The sequence below is a fragment of the Aythya marila genome (assembly GCF_965140915.1).
Source record: "Aythya marila genome assembly, contig: HAP1_HAP1_SCAFFOLD_61, whole genome shotgun sequence".
Classification (NCBI taxonomy): Eukaryota; Metazoa; Chordata; class Aves; order Anseriformes; family Anatidae; genus Aythya; species Aythya marila.
The window spans coordinates 21,342-40,608 of NW_028137784.1; the positions used below are offsets into that span (position 1 = coordinate 21,342).

The 19,267-nt window shown below is 53.7% G+C and overlaps 1 long non-coding RNA gene across 1 annotated transcript; it reads left to right on the forward strand.

Moving 5' to 3' along the window:
- Nucleotides 1-11,950: 11,950 nt before the first annotated feature.
- LOC309890525 lies at nt 11,951-12,547 on the forward strand. The gene is made up of 3 exons (XR_014319431.1): nt 11,951-11,972; nt 12,182-12,284; nt 12,497-12,547. It is a non-coding gene; the product is annotated as an uncharacterized lncRNA (long non-coding RNA).
- The last annotated feature ends 6,720 nt before the right edge of the window (nt 12,548-19,267 follow it).

The window sequence follows — 19,267 nt, forward strand, 5'->3', positions numbered from 1 at the left end:
TTGGTAGTTTTTGTTGTAGTTTGATTATTTATTTCTTTGTTATTTGTTTTTTAAACAGCTTTCTACTTTGGTTTCTGCCTGCGCAGAAATCCAGAGCAAGGCACAGGTTGGTCAATCTAGCTCTAAACAGGCACCGACTGTCTTTGTATTGCATTTTATATGGACTTTAGGACTATAAAACTCACCTCCTCCCTTCCTAACACTGGCATTGCTGCAAAGGGCAGACACTGATGGCAGTGGTGGGCACTCAGACACACATCTCATTTACCCTTGGGTCCAAACAGCTACAGCTTGGCCCTGGGAGAGATCTGCCCTCGAAGCAGGGACCAAGATGCTGTCCTTGTTTCTGGTACTGTCCTTTTCCTGTAACATCGAATTTCATATCCATCTAATAGTCCATTTCCTACTTCATCAAGTAAAGTTTCATCCTAATTTTGAGATTTGCTTTAATTCACTATAATTATTATGGAACTCCCAGTGGACATTTGCCCAGATTGAAACACAGGAGGTTCCACCTGACCATCAGGAAACTCTTTACTGTGCGGGTGACTGAGCAGTGGAACAGGTTGCCTATCTCCTCCTTGGAGATATTCCAAAGCCACCTGGACATGGTCCTGGCCCTACTTGAGCCAGGGTTTGGACCAGGTGATGTCCAAAGGTCCATTCCAGCTCAACCATTCTGTGGTTCTGTGGGTATTACTGGAAGGTGCTGTTCTGGACATACCTTAGCATCTGGCCTTCTGTTTCTCTGGCCACCTACAACCATTTTCTTGCTTATGGATGCCTATTTACAGCTTCCTGAAAATGGAAATTTTCCTGGTCTTTGCATGGTGATATGCCAATCACAAGGCATTCTATGATTGTTTTCTGAAATTCTTTCACCAAAGAAAAGCCTGGACTTCAGAAAGACCTTTGACACTGTTCCCCTATCAGATTCAAAAGAGAAATGTGGCTATACTGGAACAAGTCCCATGTAGGGCCACCAAGGTGATTGAGGGACTGGAGCACCTCTCCTATGAGGGGGAGAGACTGAGGGAGTGGGGGCTGCTCAGACTGGAGAAAAGGAGGCTCCTACCAATGTCCTTAAATACCTGAAGAGAGTGCAGAGAACACAGATTCCAGGCTCTTTTCATTGGTGCCCAGTGCCTGGAGAAGAGGCACTGGGCACAAACTGCAACAAAAGAGGTTCTGTCTGTATGTCAGGAAGTGTTTCTGTGCTGTGTGGGTGGTGGAGTACTGCAACAGGTTACCCAGAGAGGTGCTGGAGTCTCCTCCTGGGAGATCTTCAAAAGCCATGTGGACATGGTCCTGGGAAACCTGCTCTAGGTGCTGGTGCTAGAGCAGCAGGGTTGGACCAGATGACCTCCAGAGGTCCCTTCCAACCTCAACCATTCTGTGGCTCTGTCGTTCTGTGAAAACAGATGAGGAAGCTGCCTCCTTTTAACACTTGCAAGATCCAGTGGGGTAGGTGGTCTCTGATGTGGCAGCAGATTCCCCTGTGTTATTTACAGCCATTTGCATGGGCATCTCAGTATTCTCGGGGAGGAAGGAGAGACTGTCCAGCGTGAAGAGGCAGAGCAAAACATCAGATAAAACCTTTAGACTTCTGCCACCCACGTCCTTTACGTCCCATGCTCAAATCTTATTGAGCGACTAACAGATACCTTCTTGGGTGGAAAGGACTTCTCACCCAAGACCACAGCCTCAAAAGCCAACTTCTGTCCCATACAGGAGCATGTAAAGGACTCTCTGTCCTCCAGGTGCTGCTGTGGAAGTAGGAAGGGCACTGCAGAAGGGGAGCTACCCTCCATATTTAGAGGGATGTACCAGAGGACCTGCTTCTGCGCGTTATCCCGCTGCTTATCCATGTCAGTGCTGTTCCAGTCTTCACTAACACTTCTCTAATCTGGATTCTGCATAATGAAATACAGCAGTGAAAAGGTCTCTGTTTCTTTGCCTTAGACTCTTCCTGCATCTTCCTCGCCCCAGCCCTGCACATGGACACATTTGTACCTACAACTCGTCCTGCTCAGGCAGAGCTTTAGAGGCATTTGCTTTGGGCTGCAAGGAGGCACCAGGAGGCTGGGTGTCTGTCACTATCTGCCCATGTGAAAAATCACTTTCCATCTTTTTTACAAACTACCTTTGATTGCTAAAAGGATGCAATGAGGTCTCTCTCCTCTCGTCACCTCGCCTCATCTTGCCTCTCCTCTCCTCTTCCCACCTCTAAAACATTTCCAGTACTGTTATCCCCCATGGAAAGTGGCCTTCCATGGAGACAATTTGTACTTCATGTACCATTGAGGAATGCACCTTACATTTTATTCAGCTATACCATGTTTTCTCCTTGTTCATTCACAGCCAAGAGAAATCCTTCTGTGTGCAGTTAGTTCTCTAAGTAAGTTCTCTAAGTAAGGTAAGAACAGGCATATAGAGCTGTAACTCTCAGCTATGGACTGCAGTAGAAAATGCACAGATTTGAGAGAGTTCTCTGAGTTGCAGGTGGCTGATAAAAGTGGGGTGAAGGGGTGGCACTAAAGAGTGCCCATACATTGTCCAATGGCGAGGGTCCTCCTTTTCCTCCACATTCAGAATTCAGCAGGAGATATTATGAATCAATAACAATTATAGAAAGCTGGTATTGCTTATTCTTTAAGTTGTAAAATAAAGATATTTAACAAAGACAGAGAAGTGTTTTTGTTTGTTTGTTTGGTTGGTTTGGTTTTGGTTTGTATATGCATTGATATCTTCCCTTTTTAGCTACACTCCTGATATTTCTCCAATTGGCCACACAGGACTTGAGGGCAATTATGGGCAGAGTCGTAGCTAATTAGGACTTTTTTTTTTTTTTGTGTGTGTGTGTGTGTGTTTTAATAAGCACTCTGGTGCATTTGTTAAGATACTGACAGCCTTCATCTCCAGAGACAGCTTTTGGCTAAACAGGAAACTCATGACTGAGCTCCAGTGCAAAAGGGCAATCTATAGGAAGTGGATGCAGGGAACAGCTGAAAAAGAGGAACTGAGAACCACTGTTTGAGCACAGAATTTGGAAAGCCAAAGCTCTCCCAGAGCTGGCTCTTGCAAAGGACATCCATGGTGTGCATATGAGCTGCTACTGTTTCTTTTACAGTAAAAGAGGAAGCAAAGAAAATGTGGGTGCACTGCTAGATGGGATGCAGAATGTAGCAGGGGTAGATGCAGATAGGTACTCAGTGTCCTTGCCTCAGTCTTTACCAGCAAGGTCCTTTAGGCTTTTGTTCTTACAGAGAAGACTCAAGGAAGAGAAAAATGCAGTGGATGAGGATCAATTCAGGGGCTACTTGAGCAAACTCAGCCATGAGGAGACCATGGTCTGGAAGGGCTGCATCCAAGGGTGATATAAGAACAGACCAATGACACACAGACCATTCTGTACCATCTTGGAAAGCTCATGGAGATCAGGAGAACCATCTGTTCATTGCCAAAAATGGGCACACGTGATACTGCTAGGGGAAACCTGGGCAGTATCAAAATGGACTACAGAGCTCTGAGGGCAGTAGTCAAGTGCACAGGGACCCAGGTGGTATTCTCCTCAGTCTTGCCAGTGAGGGGAAAGGTGTGAGAAGGACGGCACTGGTAGGACAGCTCAACAATTGGCTGCTGAACTGGTGTTGATGACAACTGGACCCAGTTTGAGGACTGGTGTCTGCCATGGAGAGATGGGGTGCATCTTTTCTAAGCAGGGCAAAGACATTTTTGCCAATAGAACGGATGACCTCTTAAGGAGGACTTTAAACTATGAAAAACAGAGGAGAGAGAGGGCAACCAGTAGCTGTGTGAAGGAACAATGCACAGGGCTGGGGTGATGTGATGGGGAGGGATCACAAGTGAGAGTGGTTGTGGTGGAGTTTAGCTGCCCAGCAAGGTAAAACCACCACAGTCCTTTTAGGTGCCCAACATGGTGCTCAAAGGGTTGAGATAACAGTAGATTTGACCAGAGCACTTCAGAGGGAATTTACAGTTATCATACTTAGTTAACAGTAGTCACAATTTTGTCTGTTTTGCACTTAATATTTTTCTGTGATCCTGCTTTTTATGGTCCATAACATGTACTTCCTTTTACTATGTATGAGATCTGAGAGTTTGCTAAGGCTGTGTGTGTTTTTTCAGATCACTGTGCTTGAGCCTAATATTGCATTTGGGCCTTGAATTTGCTATCTTCCCTGTACTTTGGTACTGTCCCTTGGAGAATAGTGGAGAATATGCTTAGCCATAAGACTGGGAGAAAAAAGGAGGACGGACAGAAGTTCAGAGGGATGGCATTTGTCTTCCCAAGAAACCCTGAGGTTTGAGCAGCCCTACTTTCCTGGAAGTGGCTGAGCACCTGCTTGCCAATGGGAAGTAGTGAATGGAGTCCTTCTTTTGCTTTGCTTGCATGTGCATCTTTGGCTTTTCCTAGAATGTTATATTTATCTTGATCCATGAGCTTTCTCATCGTTGCCCTTCTGATTCCCATCGCCATCCTGCTGGGACAGGGTGGGCAAGTGGCTGTGCAGTGCTGAGCTGCTCGCCCACCCAGCCCAGAAGCGTGTCACAGTGTAACCCTTTGTGACCTCACTTGATGACACCCCCATCTGCTACCAAAAATGCAGCTGTGACCCAGACCCTCAATGTCCGTGCAGGACAGTGACGGGACAGGGCAGGAGCACAGAGCCTTTAAGGAGTCTAAGTGCACAGCCCACGTCCCAAAATGCGGTTCCGACACCGCCACCACTGGAGAAGACACCGTATTATCGTGGGGAGGTATCCTTGCAATCATCGCTTCATTCCTCCATCCCGCAGGGTGGTAAAGACAACCCAGCCCTGCTCCACGACGAACTGTCAGGAGACCTGGTCTCCTGAGGAGAGCAGATTTCCGCTGCACTCCTTGGATTTCCTGCCACCGAATCCCAGTGAGTGAGCATCCCGTGGGGTTGGGAACGTTGGGGCCAGGCAAGCATCCCTGCTTGAAGCCAGGATGTCTTTCCTGGCACGCCAGCAGTGGGATCCTGTGGGTGGGGGGCAGAATGGCACCTGGATGCTGGGGGTGCTGGGAGCCCAACCCAGCATGGCCTCGTCCCGGGTTGGGAGGGAGCTTAGAGGGGGCCCAGATCCTGCTGCCTCAGCACCCTCAGAGTATAGAATTTGTTGCTAATTGAATACCTAATTGAAATCTACCCTCCGTTAGCTTAAACCTGTTAGGCCTTGTCCTGTCACAGCACTCCTGAGAAAGAGTCCCTCCCCAGCTATCCTGTCGGCCAGGCCCACCTCTAGGTACAGGAAGGCCGCTCTAAGGGCCCCCTGGAGCCTCCTCTTCTCCAGGCTGAAGAAGCCCAGCTCTCTCAGCCTGTCCTAGGGGAGGTGCTCCAGGCCTCTGATCTGCATCAGGGCCTCCTCTGGACCTGCTCCAGCAGGGCCGTGTGTCTCTCGTGCTGGGGGCCCTTCCTCTCCTCGCTCCTGCCTTCAGCCCCTCACTGCAGCACTGCTCGCTCTTCTCCATTGCTAGATGCCTGGTTATGGGATTTTGGCAAAGAGGAAGCCAAGAACTTCATCCAGATTTTTGTCAGCACAAAGAAGGTAAGGGCAGCCACTTCTGTCGTGGCTGTGCTGGTGTGTCCTGACGGGGCCCTGGCCCTGCTGCCAGGCAGCAGGAGCGCTGCTGGCTGGGCAGAGCTGCTGCCCTCTGTGTGTCTCAGACAGCACCGCACGTCGCAGCACTCCAGTGCTGTGGGCTCTGGTTCTCCCCCCTCACGCTCCCCGTGCTTCTCTCTGTGGCTGCCAGGATGAGGAAAAGAAAATGAAGTTCCTGGAGAGCATCTGCACCATGTGCAGAGACTGTTCCTTGTTGGAGGACATGGACGCCTTCTGCCGCGAAATGGAGCTGGCAGAGAACATCAAGGTGAGGGGACGCGTGGCGGGTTGGGGAAGGGGCAAGGCCCCTCGAGCGCCAGCCCCCTGTGAGGCTGGGGCAGGGGGGCTGGAGACAAACCATGCACAGGTGGAGACAAACCAAGCTGCCCAAGGCAGGACTGGGTGTGCTGCTGGGCCTTCAGCAGCAGGCACTGGGGGCGAGTGTCTGCCACGTCCCATCCTGGTTGTGTTTTGCAGGTTTTGCTGGAAGAGGAGCCCACAGACAGTTTGCACACAGCGTTTCGAATGAAAGCCATGCTAACTATTGCCACGCTCAGGTACCTGCTAAGCCCCTACTTTGGCCAGCGCATCCCTGGGCAATGTCCTGGTGGCCCTGAAGCTGGCGGGAAGGTTTCCCATCCCTCCCAGGGATGCCTGTCCATGGCAAGACATGTCCTCCCAGGGACATGCCTGTCCTCCCATGGATGCCTGTCCTCCTTCCCTAAGCCTTGAGGCACCACTCCAGCACCAGCATCCAACAAGCTCCTATCTCCCTTCTTAGCGCCACAGTGGAGTCAGCACTGGATGGCAAAAAGGAGAGTCTCCTGCATGCCTGCTTCAAGAGCGTCTTCTTTCTGCCTCCCTATTTGGACATGTCAGCGGCAGAAAAAGATCTCTACACCAAGGTATGTGCTGGGTGAGGTAGCGACACCCCCAGTCCCGCTGGGCTGCTGCCATGCTCCCACATGCTGAGACAACCGGACAACCAATGCAGGGCCGGGGCCCAGATTTGCTTTCCCGGCCTAATCTCTTCTTCCCCTTCCCCTTCTCTGGCCTGATCCAGTGCTCTCAGGAGGTCTCCACACAGAAGTTGTTTAGCCCCAAAGTCACCCCTGGGCTCTGTGAGGCGGTGCATGTGTCCTCCCTTGCTGCTGGAGGTTCAGTCAGCTCCTGGGGGTGAGAAGGAGCTCAGAAATGCTTCTCTGATCCTCTGTCCTCCTTGCAGACCATGAACGCCATGGAAATCATGCTGCAGGCCTTTGTACGCAACTGTCCAATCTCCAGTGTCGGCGAGGAGTTGCAGAATATTTTGCAGGTCTGGCATTTGCAAAGAGTCGGTTTCCCAGGAGTGGTTCCACAGCTGGGGGGGTAACGAATGTCCATGCTGCAGTGGATGGCCCACCCCTAGTGCTAGGACTGAGCATACTGCAGGCAGGCGCCCACCTCCTTTGGGGAAGCCCACCAAGTTCTTCTGGGAGCCTGGCATCCCCTGACTGTGGTCAAAGACCCTTTCCCCTCTGAAGAATCCTCTCATGTCACAGCAAAACCTTGCCCATGGCACTTCTGGGCCAGCCCCTGCAGACCCCAAGAGATCACCGTGTGCCAAAGCAGTGGGAGAATTTTAGCCCACTCCTTGGGCACCACAGTGGCGGCAGCTGGAGCTGCTCTCCTCCTTTCCCCCAGTCCCTCCAGACTTCTCTTGCCAGGTGTGAATGGGGCAGAGATCCCCAGGGACATGCCCATCCTGCACGGGAGCGTGGCCCTGATGCCCTGATCTCCTGACTGTCCAGTGGCTGTATCCCTGCTCCATTGCGGACTCCTGGTTCAAGCCACAGAAGCCAGCCTTCACGGAGAGGGGACAGAGGGCCACGTTCTGGGGGAGGGCGCAGGAAGGAGCTGAGGCTGCACTGGCAGGTGGCATCTGCCTGTCTGCCTGACCACAAAGTTGGCTGGTGGATCTGTGGCAAGCCTGCAAGGGAACCCAGGGGCGGGAACCCAGGGGCAGGAGCCCTGCTGAGGGCTTTGCTCCACCTTGGGGGAAGCTTTGATGGACGGCGTGAGCACAGCCAGGGGTTCAGCAGTGCTGCTTCTGCTGGAGAAGGCATCAGCTCCAAGGGCAGACCAGCAGCTTCTCTCCTCACAGGCGCTGCTGCACTATGCCACCTCCCGTAACACAGCTGTGCGCAAGATTGCCCTGCAGAAGATTGAGAGGATGAGTGATTTCCTGGTCACATATTTGGGGAAGGTAAGATGCCAGGAACCTTTCAGCCAGCCTGTCTCCCCTTCCCTACCTTCCAGAGCATCCTGCAGCTTGGGGGTGCCTGTGCAGCAAGACTGGGCACAGGTGGAGGCCTCAGCAGAGCTCTGCCCTGAAGAAAGGGTCTTTGTCTCTCCTTTGCCCTTGCTCTTCCTTCCCCAGGTCCTGCTCTCTGCCTCCACTTAACCCTTCTTCTCTCCTCTCTCCCTCGCCCAGACCTTGTTCACTGCTAGAAAATGCAAGGGCAGCCCTGGCACCCACAAAGAGGTCCACATCCCCATCCTGGGACAGCTGCTGGGCCACCTCTTCATTTTCAGCGGTGGCAAAGATAGCACCAGGATCAGAGCTTTGGATGCTCTTTATCACTTCTATGCATTCCTCACAGAAGGAAGAGGTAAGAGAAGGTGTGGTGGGTAGCATCCGTCTGCACGCAGACATCTGCTGGTTTGTCTGCTTGTTCTCCCCGAGTATTGTGAAGGATTGTTTTTGTGCTTGGGGGAGGCTGCCCACGGAATTCTGCCAGGTTCCCTGACCTCCTCTGCTCCTCATAGCAGCTTCCCGCAGCATTCTGGCTATCGTTTTCCGCAGAAGCTGGACGCTCACCTGCCGTCCAGGAGCAGTTCTCTGCTGCTGTCCTTCCCAACCCTCCCCAGATCACCTACCACGCTGTTTTGTGGTCTCCCCCAGTCTAAGCCATCAATCGATGAGCACTTCCCAAACCGCATCTTCCCCGAGGAGTGAACAGCAGAGCCAGCCGTGCATCACCAGGGATGGTGACGCCCTCCAGAATTCTCCCTGACTGTTTGCTCCCTGCCGTCTTGCAAGCAGGTGTCAGGGGGCTTCCTGCACATCCTGACCCCGAGCAGAAGGGGGTCTGTGACACGCTGCTACCCCCGCGGCACCCAACGCCATTGCTTCTCCTCCTTCTGCATCATCCCTGAGGTCCCTCTTGCTCCCAGCACTCCTCACCTTGTGCTTTACATCCCTGCCCATCACTCTCCTCGCCATGGGTCTGAGCCTCCCTCCTCAACCATTCCTAGTGAAAGTGCTTTTCACCATTTGGCAAGCTTGTTGGCAGAGATGCTCTTCCCTACTGACTCTTCGCTGTTTCCCACTGTTTAGAAAGCTCACTGACAAAGGACATGGAAAATTATGTGCAGCGCTGCAGGATATTGAAGGATACAGAATTTCCATTTTCTATAACATCAACTCCCTGTGAAATTGCCAAGGTAATGAGCTCTGGCCTTGCTGGGGATCTTGTCCGCAGCATCAGCAGGCATCTGGTGTGAGCAAAGGGGTCCAGAACCGGTGGGGCTGGCACGGCCTCACTCGCCCTGGTGAGAGGGTTCCTCTTGTCCCCAGGCTGGGGCTATGCGAAGGCTGCTCCCCTGTGTCCCGGCAGCAGCTCCAGCCCTCCTGGCCACCAGCAAGCCCTGGTTACCTGCAGGGCCAGCACTCTGGCCCCATATGCCCCATCCTCACCCCTTCCCCCGAGGGCCTTCTCTCCGGAGCTGCCCTTGCTGCTCAGCTAAGCAGCACCTTTGGGACACTCAGTGAGGCATGTCTTCGCTCCTCCTTCTTCCCACAGGGGTTTGGAGGACACCTCTTCCCTGCTGAGAGGCTGGACATCATCCTCATAGCCCTTGAAGCTTTACCAGACTCCAGCATCCATGACAAGGAGGGGGCCTGCAGTGTGCTGGACGCAGTCTTGGAGGACCCTGACTACTGGCTGACAGATGTAAGTGGCCTGTGGCCATGGCCCTGCCCTTGAGCTCTTCCAGGCATTGTTCCTCTCTCCTTCCCTGACTCCCTCCATGCCTCCCTCGCACATCGGGGTCTCCTGTGCTCCAGAAGCCACCTGAGCAATGGAAGGGGCCAAAGTTTGAGTGGCAGCTGTGGAAATGGCTGCAGTCTGCTGGTAACACCATTCCCACTTTGTCCCCTAAGGTGCCAATGATCATAGAGTGCATCAGGAAAAACCTGGGCAGCATCCGCACGGCATCGGCGCGGCAGTGCCTGGACTCCCTGCTTCTCCAGCTGACCAACAAGATGTCCAGGGAAGAAGTCAAGAACCTGCTGCAGTTCTCTCCGCCATGTGACAGGTCCTGGCCTTGACATCCTTGAGGGCTTGTTCCATGTTGGGAGATGCACCTGGAGACTCTCTGCTTGCCAGAGCCATGGCAAAGAGCAGGACATCCCCAGGGAGCACAGCCCTCCTTCCCACCAATGTGTTCCAGCCCTACTGGGCCAGCCAGGGCTGCAGCAGCCCAGCTGTCCAAGGCAGCCCAGAGTCCCCCTGCCCCCAGGGAACACCAGCTCAGCCCCCTCCTGCTTGCCCAGGCTGGGCCCTCAGTGCTCCCCAAGTCACAGGGGCTGCAGGACAGCCTGGCTCCTCTGGGGCTGGCCCAGTTTGTGGCCCTGCGGCTGAGGCAGCCTCACTGACAGAGTATTCTGGGCTTGCAGCACTGACCTGGGCATGTGGGAGGTGATCCTGGCCATGCCGCAGACGTTGGAGAAGGTTTTAAACACCATGATGGAAGACTTGCCGCTGTGCGGCTGGTGCACTGCAGTAAAAGAAGACACCTGCATCCGTCGCTTGGCTGTGAGTTCCCAGATGAAACCTTGCTCCCAGCAGGGCTACGTGTGTCCCTTCAGGCACACAGGCACAGCCCTGTGCCCATCTACCCCCAAACTGCCAGCTCCCGCAGGACGTACGGACACATGGTCCCTGGGGCCGGCAAGCCCCCGTAGCTCCCCGCGCCTGGTGCCTCTTTGGTGCCAGCTGGCGCTGCCCCATCCCTGCCCAAAGGTGGGAGAAGAAGAGGCTGCAGGGAGCCCTGCAGGCCCTGCCAGGCTCTCACTGCTCTTTCTTGCAGATGCTGGCCCAGAATCACATTTCTGAGGAGGAGTTTGGTAACCCAGTGCACCTCCAGAGCTACCTGAAGCACCCAAGCCCAGAGATGCGCTTGATGGTTCTGAAAGGGCTCTGCACCGTGTCAGAGAGCCCTGAGAAGGTGAGTGGGCCATCGTCAAGCAAAGCCATGTTGGCAGCCTGGGCCTTTGCTCTTCTGCCCTCCTGTCCCTCCCCGCTGCCAGGAAGCAAGGCAGGAGGCTGGTGCTCAGGAACCAGAGCCCTTTGCCCAGGGTGGTCTCTGAGTGCTTCACGGAAGGGAAATGGTGTCTTTCCCACAGGCAAGAAAACTTCAGGTTGTGTTACCAGCCATCGTGGAGGCCCTGCAGGACACCAACACAGACGTCATGCTCAAGGCCCTGCGTGTCCTGAGAAACATGATGGCTCATGTGGAGAGGAGGAAGGCCAGTGGCCCGGCTCTGCAGCTGGCTGAGAAGCTCCTGCCACTCTTTGACCACGTAAGTGTGCTGCGGGAGCCCGAGCCCACAGCTGGGCCCCCTGTAACGAGGGCTGCCCTTCAGCCCGGCCCTGTGGGCAGCACTCAGGCAGGGCCTTCCCAGTCTCCTCGTCAGCCCAGGCGCTGGGGAGCTCTGCTTGGGCATGGCTGGTGCTGCTGGTGGCGAAAGTGGGGTGGCTGGCGGGCAGCCTGCGATGGCAACCGATTGCGTTGCCCTTCACGGGCACCAGGCCTTGCAGCTGCCCCGAGCAGCTCCTCTGGGAAGGATCCAGCGCTGAAGCATCTCACAGTTCTGTGAGCTCCCTTCACAGCAGCCACGCTAATGCTGAAATTCCTCCTGTCCTCCTCCCTGCCAGGAGTCCAGCCAGGTGCGGGAGCACACCATCTGCCTCTTCCAAGCTGTGACGGAGGCTGTGCTGCGGCAAAGGAAGAAGGAAATGAAGACGAGCGTGCAAAGGAGCCTCCTCCCACTCTTCTTTCGTATGAAAGACCAGAGTGAGAGGGTAGCAAAGGTACAGATCTCAGAGCTGAGCAGGGGACAGAGGGTCTCCTTCCCAAGGCTGTGGTGCTAATTCCCAACCTCTGCTGCTCCGCAGGCCTCTGGGGAAGCTCTCGCCACGGCTGCAGAGTTTCTGCGACGGAAAGAGCTCAAGCGCTTGGCCATAACAGAACAGACGTGGAGGATCGGGGAGTGCTTGGTAAGGACCCAACTTGGTTTGCCCCAGCTGGGCAAACGTGCCCGGCCAGAGCCCGCTGCCTGCAGCCGCATCCTCGCTCCCTTCCTTCCAGCACAGAGCCCCAGGGGGCTCTTCTGCAGGCCCCTCTGCCCTCCCTGCCCCCAGGATGCTGGAGGAGACCCTGGAGAGGCTGTGCAAGCCCCGTGACCTTGCGTTCTCTCTCTCTCCAGCTGCAGCAGGACAGAGGCAGAGTAGAAGAATACCTGCAGCAGAGCCAGCCCTACCTGCAGGACACTCAGACCAACTTGCGACTTGAGGCCGTCAGATTCATTGGTGAGCCCAGCCCCTGGGTCCCTCTTGGGGCAGCCTTTGGCAGCCCCAGGCACTGCCCTGGCAGTGAGGCCCAGCCCTGTTGCCCCCAGAGCCCCCCGACTGGGCCCTTGCTCCAGGGTGCAGGAGGGGGCACAGCCTGGCTGGCCAGGCCAGGGGCTGCGCTGCTGGGAGCGTGCTGGGGAGCGGGGCTCTGATGGGATCTCTGTGTCTAGGTCTTGCTGCGCGCTACTGCAAGGACCAGAGCGAGGAGAAGCTGAATGAAATCCTCAGCGGTGAGTGAGGGCAGTGGGGGGTGTGCTAGGGCTGGGGGGACAGCGGCAGAGGCCCCCGTGCCTTGCCCTGCTCCAGGGAAATGCTGAGGAGGGCGGAGGAGCAATGCAGGCATAGGAACGAGGGAGAGGAGACGGGGTGGCCTGTGGTGTCAGGGAATGGCCTCCCAGGCTGGAGCTGGGCAGTGCCGCTGAAAGGGTTGAGTGTCCCTGAGGAAGAGTCAGGGGAAAGGGCAGTAAGGCTGACAGAAGGTGGGAGCCTGTTGTAGAGCACGCAACCAGGACGAAGAGGGAGATGAAACAGCCTACAAGCAGCTAGGAGCAGGGTCATGATTGCTAGCCCTTGCTCTCATGGGGAAGCACAATAGCGAGAGGAAAGAGTCCAGGCGATTCCTGGAGTGTGTGAATCCTCCCAGGGGATGGAGGCAGGTGGTGAGGGAACCAGCTTGTGAAGGTGCCCCACTTGACCTGTGGTGCGCGGGTGAGGAAGGACTGGTGGGTGCATTTGGGACATTGCTGAGCAGCAGCTTTCAACGGATTCCTTTGTCCCTCCTGCTCCTCCTGGCCTGGGGAAGAGTCGAGTGGGGCTGGCATGGTCTGCAGGAGATGCCTGGGGATCTCTGCAAGGAGTGGGTTTTCATCTCTGCTCTTCTTTCTTTGGCAGCCCTCCAGCCTTCAGACAGCGACCCGGAACCCATGGTCCGTTCCCTGGCAGTTCAAACCACCCTGATCCTGACGTCAAGGCATAACGCAACGTCAGGACGGAGATTTCCACTGCTGTGGTGCTGCTAGCCCCGCAGCAGTCCTCAAAAGAGCAATATATATTTTAATAGAACTAGGCTGTTGTCTCATTATTCCAGCAGCTCCTTCAAAGTGACTCAGTGCCATGACGCTGAGCTAACTCGGAGGCCACCAAGGACATCTTTTCCCTGGGCCCGGTGACTGCATGGCGCCTACTCAACCAATGAAAGAGTCACAGAACCCTTGCGCTTGGAAAAGGGCCTTCAGCTCAAGGCCAAGCGTCAGCAAACACTACCAGGCCCACCACAAAACCATGGCCCTTAGCGCCAAGTCCACGCATTTCTTTAATAGCTCCAGGCCTGGGGACTCCAGCAGTGCCCTGGGCAGCTGGTTCCACCCTTTCCATGAAGAAATTCTTCCTGACATCCCATCCTGTGAGTCCACCTGTGGTAGGTGCGCCCAGGTAGAAGAACTGCTCAGCCTCCTGGCAGAGCTTCGGGAGGAGGTGGGCAGGCTGAGGAGCACCAGGGAGTCGGAGAAGGTTGAACTGTACTCTGCCAGCCCTGGGACAGATGCGTCAGGCAGACACAGCAGAGGAAATGGAGGATCCCCTACCCTCTGTCCGTCAGGCAGAAGGAGTGGATCTCAGTGACGAAGGGATGGAAGTTGAGATCTGCTCGGGGCAGCAGGCGAACCCCTCCTTGCCTACCTCACCTTCCTTTCAGGTGCCCTGAAACAACAGACTCTGGAACTAATGGACACACAAACAATGATGTGCATGAAGGTCCGTCCAGGTTGGAGGCGTGTTCAAGGGCAAGTCAGCCTTCCCCAGTATCACGACCACCTCCATCAAGAAAAAGAGAAGAGTTACTGTCATAAGCGACTCCCTTCTGAGCAGATCAGAGGGCTGCATATGCCGACCTGACCTAACCCATGGAGAAGTCTGCTGCCTCCCAGGAGATCAAGGTAAAAGATGTTTCTAGAAAGCTCACTTGCCCCGTAAGGACCTCTGAGCATCATCCATTATTGTTCTGTCCCGACAGAATCTGCTAAGTGGCACACCAAAATGGGAGGGACTGTGTGCTAGTGAGATCCTTCTGCCTGCTCCATGCCACGCTGGGTACACTGGAGCACATTTGGAATGTTTCTGCACCGATGCACCCAGCAGGAGGGATAAGCAGGAGGAGCTGGAAGCTTCAGCTCCGTCCCAGAACAAGCGAGACTTGGTGTGCTGTGATGGACGGTTATGGGCTCTTCAGGAAGGATAGGCAGGGAGGTGAGGCAAGGGGCTGGCACAAGGACGCGGCTGAGAGCCTCTGGGTAAGGATTAAGGGAGAAACCAATCACTTGGATGTTGCAGTGGGAGCTTGCGATACCAATGAATTATTCGCTAAGGAACTAAGAGAGACCTCTCTTAGCTCAACTGCCCTTGTCCTGATGGGGGACTTCAACTTGCCAGACATTACCTGGGAAGACCACACAGCTGATACAAGCAGGTCCAGGAGATTCCTCACACACCTTGATGACAACTCCTTGGTACAGCTACTGAGGGAGACAACAAGGAAAGGCGCCATCCTAGACCTGTTGCTTGTGAACACAGAGGGTGCGGTGGGTGAAGTGGTGATGGGCGGCCATCTTGGCCATAGCAATCATGAAGCAGTTGAGTTTAAAAATCTTTGGCGATAGGAGGAAAACTGCCAGTACACCTGCTTTTGGCAGGGGGGTTGGACCCGATGATCTCTTGAGGTCCCTTCCAACCCCTCCAATTCTGTGAACTTTGGACACGGGGAGGGCAGAGTTCAGGCTGCTCAGGAAGATCCCCTGAGAAGCTGTTTTGGAAGGTATCGGGGTCCATCTTTTTAAGCACGACCTCCTAAGAGCACAGGAGCAGGCGATTCCAAAATGTCGGAAGTCAAGCAGGCGGGGCAGGAGGCCAGCTTGGCTGAGCAGGGATCTTCTTCTAGAGCTTAAGTGGAAAAAGAAAGTGTGTGGCCGCTGGAAGCGAGGTCGTGTGACATGGCAGGGCTACAGAGGTGCTGTTTGCCTCTGTTGGGAGAAAATTCCGCCACACACCAGCCACAGGACTCATCCCACCAGGTTTCGCTTATGCCGATAATGTCGTAGCTGTGGGACAGGGCCAAGACTTCTAGCTCATCCATTTGATTCCTCATAGTGCCTGCGTTTGTGTAGAAGCACTTCAAATGCGCCTCCCTACACGCAGCGCCTTGTGGAGCTGACCGCAGGACCTCACTAGCACACCGTCCCTCTGATTCTAGCGCACCATCCCTCAGCTCATCAGCGGCGTGTCTGGTTCTATCCCCTTCCTCCTTCGACTCTAGTTTAAAGCCCTATCTATCAGCCCTGCCAACTCCTGAGCAAAAATCCTTACCCCTCTCTGAGAGAGTGTGGTGGTTTTACTTGGGTGGGCAGCCGAGCTTCACCACGACCGCTCGACAAAAGCACCTTCTCCCCCATCTACCCTCTTCCACCTCCTCCCCCCGAGCAGTGCAGGGGAACGAAGGAACGGGGGTTATGGTCAGTCTACAGCGTATCTTCTCCGCCGCTCCTTCTCGGTCATTCTCGTCCCTTTTGCTGTGGGATCCCTCCCACGGGATGCAGTCCTTGCTGAACTGATCCGGCGTGGGCTTCTCACAGGCAGCAGTTCTTCCAGAACTGCTCCAGATATGGGTCCGTAGCATGGGGTCCATCCCTCAGGAGCAAACTGCTCCAACCTGGGTCCCCCACGGGCAGCAGCTCCTGCCACGTCACCTGCTCCTGCGTGGGCTCCTCTCCACGGGCTACAGGTGTGGCCCGGAATCTGCTCCGGCAGGGGTCTTCCACGGGCCGCAGCCTCCATCGGTGCAGGTCCACCTGCTCCACCGTGGTCTCCTCCACGCGCTGCAGCGTGGAACCCTGCTCCACCGTGGTGCTCCATGAGGCTGCAGGGAGACAACCTGCTTCACCAGGCTCCTCACCACAGGCCGCAGGGGACTTCTGCTCCGGCGCCTGGAGCACCTCTCCCCCTCCTTCTACACGGACCATGGCACCTGCAAGGCTGTTCCTCACTCCCTTCACTCTCCCGGCTGCTGTGTGGCGCAGCGTTTTTTTCCCTGTCTTAAATATGCTCTCACAGAGGCGCAAAACAGCATCGCTTATTGGCTCGGATCTGGAAAACAATGGGGCCCTTCCCAAACATGGGGCAGCTTCTAGATCTTTCTCACAGAAACCACCCCTATGGCCCCCTGCTACCAAAACCTTGCCACGTAAACCCACTACACAGAGAAAATCAACCAATTCCAGTCACATTGAGATTGGAAATAAGAAATTCAATGAAATCTTTATTATTATTATTATTATTATTATTATTATTATTATTATTATTATTATTATTATTATTATTATTATTATTATTATTATTAAATTTGGAAACCTAAATTTCCACTCCAGTGACTGTTTGATAATTAAGTGTCCTAGGTGCAACCTTGCAATGCGAGCCATTTAGTAAAGAAGAAGCATAGGTGTAGAATGAATTTCAAGGGGAAATGCCTGTTTTGTAAGGGGGTTGCAAACTCAGGGCCATGTTTGTATTGTGTATCAAGGTACTGCTGAGCTCTGGCAGCTTCCCAGCTCTGTGGTGTTGCGGTGCCCATCAGCAAAGCCTGCAAAGCAAGTGAGCTACTACTTCCAATTGCATCAGCTTGCCTTTGCTATGGGCTAAGTTTACTCCCACAGTCATGAACCAAATCTCAGCTGATGCATTTACTGGCCTGTGTGAAGCTGACCACAAACGTAAGCCCTTAGACACTTGCAAAATGTGTCCACCAACCTCAGTGAGAACAAAGATGTCCATTGAAGAGGACCTACAGAGCGGCTCCACAGGAAGAGCTCTCCTAGAAAAATAAATGAACAAGATCTCTGTAAGAGCGTGATTTTCCTCCAAAATGACGGTCTCTTCTCTGAATCAATGGAGCCAGCTGAAAAAGTGGAGTTAGAAAACCTAGGAAAGGAAGCTTTTTCAGGAGGTAAAGACTTCATGGCTGTGTTATAAAACCATGCTCCATCTTCTGTAGTTGCTGTCATGTACAGCCAAGTGTTTCCCTCTCTCCATCAATGAGATTGCCCAAGATGTGCCTCAGCACGGGACCATGCTGAGCTCCCTCTTCCCAACATATGGCTGTGGGCAGCTCACCAGCCCAGCCATGAGCTACCAGTGATCTCCCAAGCAGAGATCTTGAGGACTTTTTATTTCTAGGGTTTGTCACCATGTAACGGGTATGCTTCCTCCAAAGCTTTGCATGTCACATTGCAACTTTTCTTGTTTTAACCTCACAGAATTGTGTCTCCACAGAGCAAAGAGCCTTTCTGGGGTCAACATTTCCCCCAAAGGAAATACTCAGATTTCCAGTCCTGTGTCTTCACTGTGAACATCACTGCTCTTGCCATTAAGCAGAAGGTTTTGGTGCTTCAGTGTGAGGTGTTTCCTCTGTTCCAGGGTTTTGTATATTCCCTTCCTACCCATTTTAGTTACTCAACACCCTCTTCGAAGTCTTGTCTGCATCTCGGTTTTGAATGACCAGCCTGATTGACGAGGGGAAGAGCAGCGGCTGCTGTCTACCTGGACTTCAGGAAGGCCTTTGTCACTGTCTTCCTGACTGACAGAAAGGGATCTGGGGGTCCTGGAGGACAGCAAGCTGAACAAGAGCCAGGCGTGTGCTTTTGCCACAAAGAAGGCCAATGATATCCTGGGCTCCCCAGTACAAGAGACACAGAACTACTGGAGAGAGTTCATGAAGAGGCCCCGAAGATGATGAGATGCTAAGAGATATAGGACTCTAGCTTAGAAGAAAGAAGGCCCGGGGTGGATCTTATCAACATATATACCTGAAGGGAGGGTGCAAGGAAAATGGAACCATGCTCTTCTCAGTGATGTCCAGTAATAGGACAAGAGACAGTGGCACAAACTAAAATACAAGTGGTTCTGCCTGAATGTCAGAAAATCCTTCTGTACTGTGTGGGTGATGGAACAGGGGAACAGGTTGCCCAGTGAGGTTGTGAAGTCTTGCATTGTCTGGATTTAACCTGGCAAAACTGCAGCTGCTTGTCATAGAGATCCCTTTTTGTGCCAGCATTCCCCCCACACAGAGGATATTCTTATATGTAATCCTGTCGCTTCAGTGTTTTTCTTTTAAGCCATTAGACCTTCAATTTTTTTGTGGGTCTAGAATCAGAACACGCTGCAGCAATACTGCCCTGACCAGACGCAGCAAATAGGAGGTGGAGTGGAGAATGGCAGGCAGGGTGCCACAACCCCGGGAGGTACCTGGGAACTTCTGGTGGCCTTTGGTGGAGTGCTTTACAAATGGCACTGTGAAAATCAGGCACCAGCAACAGCAACTTGAGTCCATGTTAGGTCAGAAAAAAAAAGAAAGGATTGCATAAGGAAGACGCACCTGCAAAAATGATTCAAGCTAGAGGTGGTGAAGGACCAACATTTCACCCACACAGCAAGAACCTAACAGCTTGCAGAAGGAAAAACTTCTCCTTTCTGTTCATCAAAATCAAACCAGCCAAGTCCTTCCCTTGTTTAATGTCTTCCTACATCGAGTCCTAGTTAAGGGTTTCAATAATGCAGTTGCAGAATGGTTCCTCAGATAATTTTGCACCCGCAGGGGCTGCTCAGGGACCCCTCCTAGTCCTTGGCACATGGGTTGAGCTCCTGCCAGGCAGTGGTGCTGGCAGTGAGGGCTAGGACACTCTGTGTCCCATCAGGGGCACCACACCTGTGGAGAAGGTAAGAGGCTGAAAAGGCTTTTCTGAGCCTGAGCCCTGCTCAGGGCTCCATCAGCTTCAAGGGCAGACCCAGTCCTACAGGGCCATTTGATTCTTGCTTTGTGGGAAAGATCACAGGAGGCTGTGGGATGGTGCATGAGACAGTCAGCTCATCTTGGTTCTCGTGCTACACGCTCGTCGTGA